The following is a 9,720-nucleotide window of genomic DNA, read 5'->3' as shown; positions in this document are numbered from 1 at the left end:
GAAAGTAAATTCTCCTGGTTGCAAAAACTTTGGGGGCAGCAAGAAACCAACCTGTCAACTGAAATTAATTTATTCACTCAACTGGATGATCCCGCCCACTTAACATCCCCTGGGAGGGGCAGTTTCCTTCTCCTCACCCCTAGGATTCAGTTGATGATCACATAGTAATATCTTCATGAGCACATCTGGGTGGAATTTATCATTCCCACTTAAGAGGTGGAGAAAATGCCATACAACTCACACAACCATACAGGAGAGGTATTCCATTCTGGCCTGATAAATTCATCATATCACGGTAACATGGTTTCCTTAGGTGTAGATTTTTGCATCTTTCTATGTCTACTTCCTTTATCCAAAAGACCAGATGGTAGAACATCTTTATCATAGAGGAAGAGAAATCTGATTTGGGACCCTCACCTCTGCAGGTTTCCAAACACCTTGTTTCATCCCTCCATGACAGATTTTTGTCTAGAATAATTCTAAGTCCTTTCTTGTCCAGCTTGTAGGCTGAAGGACAGCGGAGACCTCTGACAGCCACATTCGATTGTGTGACAAACTGGCTCCAGGCATTCAGTCCAGGAGGAAATGACATGTGCAGTTGTGTCAGATTCCAAAACATTCACCTGGTCTCCATCACCCAGGGGCTCCAGATATTTGTGTGTGTTGATCTTGGGATTCAAAGCAGATGTTGGCCTCCAAGGCGTCTCGGTCACTATGGAGACAGGAATATAAACATCAATGAGTGTCAGAAAGCGGGTGGCCAGCCTTAGGGGCTAAACCATCAGTGGGATTGTCATTCGCAGCTGCAAAGGATGAAAGCAGGATTCTTGGGTCATCAAATGGACAACTGTATTTTTGCAGAGAGTCTATCAAAGTCTTTTTCTATCAGTTGCCTTGTTCTTCATTCCTTTATTCTATGACTACAAATTGAAAATGGCCATGTGTGGGGCACTGGTTAGGAAGCAGAGATAGGTGGAAAGGTCAAAAAACAGAAAAACAAACAAACAAAAAAATCCTTCCTCTGAGAACTTACACCTGAGGAAGACGATTGGCCACCTGGTTAAGCCTGGGGCTAAGGAGATCGCTGGAATGTGAGATGTTCAGAGCTAATGGGGAGCGCTGTGAGGTAAACTGAGACAAATCGGTTAACACACATCAGTACCCAAAAACTAGAATAATTTCAAATGATGTGATAAATGAAACAAAAGAATCAGCATGGATAGGGTGGGGCTGAGTGGCTGCCAGAGGGAGGGAGAGTTTTTGTCCCTCTGGGCTGTGGCATCTCTGAGGAGGTAGCTCTGAATGGGGGTCTGATGAGCGCTGGAGAAGCCCTGCTAGTCCCGGTAATGGGAAGAAACTGGTCAGTTGGAGGTGAAGAAGGCAAGGCCAGAGACATTGGAGCGTATAGAGGCCGGGCAAGGCATGTCTTCTGGGCGTGGCAGGGAATGGAACACTCTCAGTCCTAATCTAGCAAGCTAATGTGTACCTGGGCCTGCTTCTCTTTCCTTTCTCCCCTTCTTCCTCCCTCTCTCTCACCCTTCCTTTCTTCCTTTCTCCCTTCCTCTGTTTCTTTGTTCCTTCCTTCCTTCCTTCCATTCAGGATACCAGTATAGAGGCTTGAAATCAAGGCCTGGGCACTGTCCCTTAGTTTTTCACTCAAGGCTGGTGCTCTATCACTTGAGCACAGCTCCACTTCTGGCTTTTTGCTAGTTAATTGGAGAGAAGAGTTTCAAATGGACTTTCCTCTCTGGGCTGTCTTCAAACCTCAGTCTTCAGCATTCAGCCTCCTGAGTAGCTACGATTACAGGTGTGAGCTACTGGCTCCTATGTTAATTCATCTTATTCTATCATTATTCTCCTTTCATTAAGGACCAAGGGATGGAGACACAATGACACAGCCACCACTGGCAGAAGACCAGGCTCCTCTACTTTACATGTTCTGGTTCCAGAGTCTGCTCCAGCCTCTTCCCCACACTGCCTGTGCTTTAGACAGAGGAACCCCACCACCTAGTTCATGCATAGACCTAATCTGGTCTGTGGCTTTCCTTCTCTAGACCCATCAACTGCACAGCTTTGGGGGCTAAGTTAAAGTCTCAATGGAAGAAAGAAATCAGAGAGGTGAAAATATTATGGCATATTGCTTTTTTCAGGTTCACTTTGCTTCTTTATTACCATCCTCAGCATAGTATTCTTGTTCTTTGTAGGTTAGAGCAAACCACACAACCATCTGACTGCAAAGGCTGCAATGTCGGCAAGCAACTTACTTTGTGGGGTGTGGTTAACAATGGGTGTTCTTTCCTTTACCATTTCTGATTAAATGTTTGCACAGCATTATATGGGGAAATACAGAGCTGCAGCAATAAAAAATGAACAAGGATAATTTGTGTTGGCATTTCCACAATAGAATGTCAAATATTTCATACCCCAGTGATATTAAGCCCTTCCATGCCCACTGCTACTTTCTTTTAAAAAATGCTTTATGTTCATTTTATTATTAATCTTAAATTGTGCACATATATTATAGTCAGACTTCTTTACATGATATGTTTCTCAAACAGTATTTTAAAAGGTGTCATAAAAATAAATATGTTGAGCACTGAAAATGATACTGTGTCATTGGCTATAACCAAGAGGGACGGGGACCTTCTTTTTGAATAGTTTCCAGCCCTCCTTTCATCTAATGGTCCATCCTTCTCAGCGCTCCTTACAACCATCATTTATCCAAAGGGATTTGTTGCTTTTTGTAGAACATGGTGATTAATCAATGTGGATTCATTTCTCCCATTATTCTCAGTAATCCTCTCCATACAGAATATTTCTAGCTGACAGATAAGAATAATCAGGCCTCAGATTTAACTAGAAATGATCACAGTTGTTTGTTTTGTGATTTTTAGAGACAGGGTCTCCCTGTGTAGTCCAGGCTGGCCTCCAACTCTCAATCCTTCTGCCTGAGCCTCCTAAGTGCTGGGATTGCAGCTATGAGATAGAATGCATGTGCACTCATCACTTTAGAAGTACTTCTATGTCATATGTTGTGAAATGAAGGTTTTTAGGGCTTTTTAACTGCTTTTTTATTTGTTAAAGTTGTTAATATGCAGTAAGTGTATTTTTTTTTCATTTTGTTTTATAGTACTGGAAATCCAGGATGTTGATAGCAGGCTACCTGAGCCACACTCCCAGCTCTTTTGTTTGTATTTTTTTCTGATCACATAAATCATGTATCCAGACCTATATTTTGTTTTTGAGCTAGAGTGTTGCTAATTTTTCCTGTCTTGAGCTCAAGATCCTTCTGCTTCCATGTCTTCAGTAGCTGGGATTGTGGGTTTGTACTACTATGTGTGGCATTATTGGGGTTCAGTGCATACTACCCTTCCCCCCCATCCCCACCCAATCTCTTGCAATCTCTATTCTACTTTCAGGTTAACTTGTAAAAAATTTTTTGGTTTCTACATATGGATGGATTTTTTTAATCCTTAAGAAATAGCTTTAACAATATTTTAGATAGGAAAGTGTCTGTAGTTCAGAAAGACAAGGTATCTGTCACTAATTCAGGTTTTGCATTTCAAAAAAGAACCCTCAAAGCAGAAAGGGCAGCTCAGAGTCACCTAGGACGTGTCGAATGCTGATGAAGACCTTGTATAGTGCAGGTAGGTGTCTGCCCTGCATCGTCACAGTTGCTCTAAAGGACACGTGATAGACACGCATGAAAACCTCTCAAGGGAGAGCACCTTGGAACCTGGGGTGACTTGTCTTTGGGAATTGCTACCGAGAACAGGTGATAGAATAAATGAGTTCAGATAGCATACTTGTTAAAACCCCTGCCCCCTTCTTCCTAGAAAAGAGGAGCAAAGTGCCTTCAGCATTTCAGAGCAAGCTAGGAGGAGTGTGACACCTGTTTTCAGATAATTGGATACTTGGAGCCTAGATCATAAGGACAGGATATCAGGAGGGAGGGTATGACAAGTAGGAAAAAAAAGTCTGGAAAAAGACGTGTCCTTGTGGTAAAAAATGAATATGATATCAGATAGCAAAAGAGGAATGTGTCCTGTGTTATCAAGATAGGCAATCCTTTCTGCCTTTATACCAGACAGACATTTTTATATGTGTTTCCTCTGCCTGAATGATTCTTTCCTTCACTCTTGAATGGCTGATTCCTTATCTTTAGGGTTTTGACTTATATAAAATCTCCCTAAAGACTCTTTTCCTTGACCACCCAATCTGAACTTGGTCTCCTTGTTCATCTCTCTAAGCTCCTGTTCTCTGCTGTCATGGTGCTTTATCACACCTTGTAATTATATATTGATTTCTTTGTCTGCTTGCCTGACCAGTAGACGATAGCGTTATATATTATTCAGTACTCTTTGGGTTGCAAGCAACAGAAACACTGTTGGTTTGCTCAAACCTTAAAAAAAGGTACCTTGTGGATCTAGCCACTTCAGAAAGTAGATTTCTAGCTTCCACTAACATTGTAAATTCTGTGAAGGAGAATCTGACAGATCAGGTGGAGGGTGAGACATGCCCTCAGATAGAACTAGGAGTTCCCACAATGAGCTAGCCTGAAATGTGGAACCCATGATTGGTTGTATTTTTTATTAACAGGAAGAAGGAGGAAGAGGAAGTGATGATCTAACCAGAGAACAGATGAGTAGCACTAAAGTTTCTTGAACCTCAATTGTGCACCAGCAAGCTTGTTTAGCCCTGTCCCAATCAGTCCCTGATTTCTTCAGTCCCCCACCATGACTTCTGGTGTTTTATGCAAAAGCCCCAGCAGAAAAGCCAAAGCCACAAGCAAAGTCATTGTAGTGGATTCCACGGAGCTGGACAGATCCAGATATACCCTTAAGACTATGTGGGCCATCAGGTAGAATAAGAAAATACTGGAAATCCAGAGAGATTCTCCTGCCTTGCCTCTGTGATTTAGGCTAAGTCTCTTAGCCTGTCTGAGCCTCAATTTTCTCGTGTGTGTGTGTGTGTGTGTGTGTGTGTGTGTGTGTGTGTGTGTGTGTGTGTGTGTGTGTGTGTGTGTGTGTATTAAATTTTGAGGACATGGGATGTAGCTCAGTCAGTGGTAGAAGCATGTGAAGTACTAGATAACATTGCAGCCAAAGTGAGGACATTGGTTTAAATGCTGGCTGGTGAAGCCATTCAGGGAGTCTTTCCACCCTGTTTTTTTGCTGTCTTCTACCTGTCATTACCTCGGTTCTTTGATACAGGGGTTTAATCATTTGTTTATCTGTTTCTCCACCAGAAAGTTCCAGGAGGGCAGGGACTCACCTGTCTTTTTGAAGGCTACATTCTCAATGTTTGCATATAAGAATCATTGAATAAATATTTTTAGCAAGACACTCATGCTTGTAATTCTGGCTATTTAGGAGACAGAGATCTGAGGATAGTGGTTTGAAGCTAGCCCAGGCAGATAAATCTAAGAAATTGGTTATCTTCAACTAAACAGCAAAAAGCTGGAAGTGGAGCTGTGGTTCAAGTGATAGAACTCAGAATGGGACACTCTGAGTTAAAGCCTCAGTATTGGGACAATAAATAAATAATTGTTGAGAGCCGGGCGCCAGTGGCTCACACCTGTAATCCTAGCTCCTAAGGAGGCTGTGATCTGAGGATCACGGCCCAAAGCCACCCCAGGCAGGAAAGTCTGTGAGACTCTTATCTCCAATTAACCATGAGAAAACTGGAAGTGGTGCTGTGGCTCAAGTGGTAGAGCACTCACCTTGAGCTGAAGAATGGAGTGCCCAGCACTCAGGCCAAGGTGTTCAAGCCCCACGACTGACCAAAAATAAAAATAGTAACAATAATAATAATTATTATTATTGAATAAATGAATGCAAGAATGAACAAATGAGGCCCCAGGAAGGAACAGAGGGAAATCCAATATGGACATCTTTTCTTGGGTCTGGCCAGGTAGCAGTGGTTTATGAACTAAAGTAAACAGGCACTCAGCTCTAAGTTACATTTTATGTTCCTTCTATTTTCACGATAGCTTGCAGTCAGCCCTTAGCTGCTGGGTGTAAACATCTCTGACCCTTCCACTAGGGCTTGGGAACAGTGGGGGAAGAGTGAGGGGCGGAGGACCAGGGCTCTGTTAGGAATGCTGCCACCCTGAAATCAGCTGGGACCTTGAAGGAGGCTTGGAGCCTCTGCCTTTGTAATGCCCTTACCACTTCCTTACAGGTGAGCATTAAATGAGGTAATATGTAGGTTCAGCACCTGATACACAGAGGGCCAAGCATCCATCCTTCTCAAAACTGCAACCTGCTTTGGCCCCTGGTGGTTCTTCAGTTGTAAGGGGAAATAAGTTTCTTTAAGGCTCAACTGTGACTCAGTGGGAGCAGAGGAAGAGCACATTGTAGGGTAAGCTGCTAGTCTTCGGGGTCATCTGGTGTCTCTTCCATAATTAAGTTCAAGGGACAGCTAGGTGCCCACCCTTGATGCTGGCTCAACCATCTGCTTTGTAATGATGTACCTGTTCTAAGCAAACTTGGGGGCCTGGCAAAGGGATCCCCCTGAGCGGCCCCACAATTGCTTTGGGTACCCTAAGTGATTCAGGGCTTCAGGCCAGTGGGGCAGGGTCCCCTGGGCCTTGAAAGGTCAGAAACTCTGTTTCCTTCCCAGATTTGACTTCCACAATGCAGATGGCCTTCCACTTAGGGGCTATAGAATTATTCAGGAGGTATTTTTAGGTTTTTACATACTTTGACCTGATTTATAGTAAGGACTCCTGCCAGAACCCACTGAGGAGTCTCCAATTCCAAGACTTTTAGCAATCTTAGGATTTTTAAATTTCAGAGGCTGGGGGAAGGGGCTGGTGAACTGCAGTAGATTTCCTTGGCTAGTCAGAGTAGTCCCCCTGATTCTGCTTTTGCAGTGGGAAATATGAGAAACTGAAATTTAGCCCTGTGCCAGTGGCTCATGACTATAATTCTACCTACTTAGGAGGTTGAGATCTAGAGGATCTTAGTTGGAGGCCCAGTGGAAAGAAAAGTTTGCAAGACTCCATCTCCAAACTAACCAGCCAAAAGCCAAACTGGTGGTGTGGCTCAAGGGGTAGAGCACCAGCAGAGCAAGCAAAACCTAACGAAGGCAATGCCCTGAGTACAAATCTCAGTTCTGTTCTCCTCCCTCCCAAAAGCTGAGTTACAAATGGATTACAGGAGGAAACTCTCCTCCCAGCCTGCCAAAGAGCATGTTTCCTGTTCCCTGTATATCCATCCATCCAGAAAAAAAATCAATGTAGACATACATTTATATTTTTATACATGCACTTTTAAAAGGACAAGATGTAGTGCCCAGTACATATCTGTGATTTTTCCTTTAAAAAGATAACAAGGTATTGAGATATAATTCACATAGTATCCAAAGCATCCATTTTTGAGTATGCCCTGCTTTTTTTTTCTTCTTCTTTTAATGTATCATTTATCTTGGATGGTTCCATAGAAGTGTGGCTGAATTGGTCCCATTCTTTTCTAAAGCTGCATCTTATTCTGCTCTGAGGATGGCCTATAGTATTATAATATTATTTATTCAGCTTTGTGTGGGTGGACATTTAGGTGGCTACTGGTGCTGCAGTGAATAATGCACGTCCTTTTATGAAGGTCAGGCTGTATGTCTCACTGTTTCTCTGAAACCTGTCTTCCTGGACCTCACTATCCCTTCACTGTGAGTATGGCCCTGATCCCTAGTTAGTGTCAAAATATGATCACAAACCAAATGGAAGTGGAGAACTTGTGTTCAGAAAGAAACCAAGCTCAAAAGTCAAGTGTCATGTTTTTGCCCATGTGTGGAATGTATACTTAAAACATTTATTAGGAAATGGAAAGACTTGGAAAAAATTGTATTAAATGAAGTAAGCCAGGCCCAAAGAAACATAGGTCCCATGGTTTCCCTTATTTGCAATAACTAGTATATGTCTGAGACAAGCAGAAAAAGTCAGATAAGTTGATGTTAGGTGAAATGAACCCCAAGATAAGTATTCAGATGTTTTTTCTTTCATGCGATTATTTCTAACACATTTATAAGATGATTTCTTTGTTGCTTTGTATGTCCTCCCCCACGGTATAACCCCTGCTTTCACTGTATTTGATGTTGGTATAATTTGTGGAGGGTAAGAGCAAAAACAAATTGTTTAAATAGGGATACAGGTGGACCCATTGCAACAATGAGATGTACAAGTCGTTATGTCGAAAAACTTTACAACTTTGGCTGGGGTGGAGGTGGGGGAGGGGAGATGGGAAGGGATGGGAAGGGGAAACAAAGGAGGAGGCATCAATGCTTGATAGGAAATGTACTCATTATCTTGCCCATGTAATTGTAACCCTTCTGTACGGTATTTTCACAATTAAAAAAACATAATCTATTTGCGAATGTGTACATATGTATACATCTTTATGCATTTATACATTACATATTTGTATATTACATATGCACACATACACACACATGCAACGTGACTATCAGACTCTGTAGGAGGATGTGGGGGAAGGGAAGAGGAGAAAAAGAATGATGGAGGCTGAATAATTTCCAAATACATTGCAACTATATATGAAGACAGAATAAGGAATTTCGAAGAAAGCCAATAAAATTCTTCAAGAAGAGAGAGGGAAAGGGAAGAGAGGGAGGGAGTGAAGTCAGTGGGTACACTTTACCCATCTAAAAATATATCACAATGAAACACCCCTTGTACAACAAACATATACTACTTTAATTTTTTTTTAATGTATTACTTTACACACCAAGATGTGCACAGTGTGTCAAACTACGCCTTCACGTTGTGGTTGCCATTGGTTATGGGTCCAACCTTTCCTTCAACTTCCACAGAGTTGTGATTAATTAGTCCCAGGGCCCCTAGGGAGCTGGCATCGTGCTGGGGTGTGGCAGAAACTGGCAAGAAGAACGGAGGCATGTTTGTGGTATAATTTCACAAACACCAGCAGCTAACACTGCAGTATTTACTAGTTGTCAAGGCTGGGTTTGACAAACTATAATTATGGGCACATCGATCAGGTAGCAAAGCCAGTGTTCATTTCTTTCCCTTGTGCTCTGGAGAATGCCCTCAAACAGGCTTACATATAGCTCCTTCTCAATTACTGGAACCGTTCTCCACACCCCAAGGCTGGAATGAACACTCCAATGAACTTGTCTGACAAGGGATCAGAGCTTTTTTTTTTTTTTTTTTTGGTGCTAGTTCTGGAGCTTGAACTCAGGGCTGGGGCACTGTTCCTAAGCCTCTTTGTGCTCAAAGCATACTGGAGCTATAGCACCACTTCTGACTTTTTCTGACTAGTTTATTGGCAATAAGAATCTCATGGACTTTCCTGCCTGGGCTGGCTTTGAACTGTCGGTTCTCAGAACTCAGCCTCCTGAGTTGTTAGGATTACAGCTGTGAGCCACCCAGACCTGGCTGTGAGGCAATGTTTGGTCTTATTACCAAGAAATACTGGCTAAAGTGGTTTTTTGTTTGTTTGTTTTGCCAGTACTGGAGCTTGGGCACTATCTCTTTGCTTTTTGCTCATGGTTAACACTCTATCACTTGGCTTGTTTTTTTTTCTCCCTAGACTGGCTTTAAATCTTGTTCCTCAGCTCTCAGCCTCCTGAATAGCTAGGATGACAGGCATGAGCCACTGGTGCCCAATTCTAACAAAAGCTTGTCACAGGCTGGGCACAACCGACACCTCCTCCCCGCTTCATAGGCATTAATAATCCCCAGGGCAC

The sequence above is a fragment of the Dipodomys merriami genome, unplaced genomic scaffold, assembly GCF_024711535.1.
Source record: "Dipodomys merriami isolate MVZ:Mamm:240054 unplaced genomic scaffold, mDipMer1.0.p SCAF_13, whole genome shotgun sequence".
Lineage (NCBI taxonomy): Eukaryota > Metazoa > Chordata > Mammalia > Rodentia > Heteromyidae > Dipodomys > Dipodomys merriami.
The sequence above is the reverse complement of the archived record's forward strand: the minus strand, read 5'-3'. Positions refer to the sequence as shown.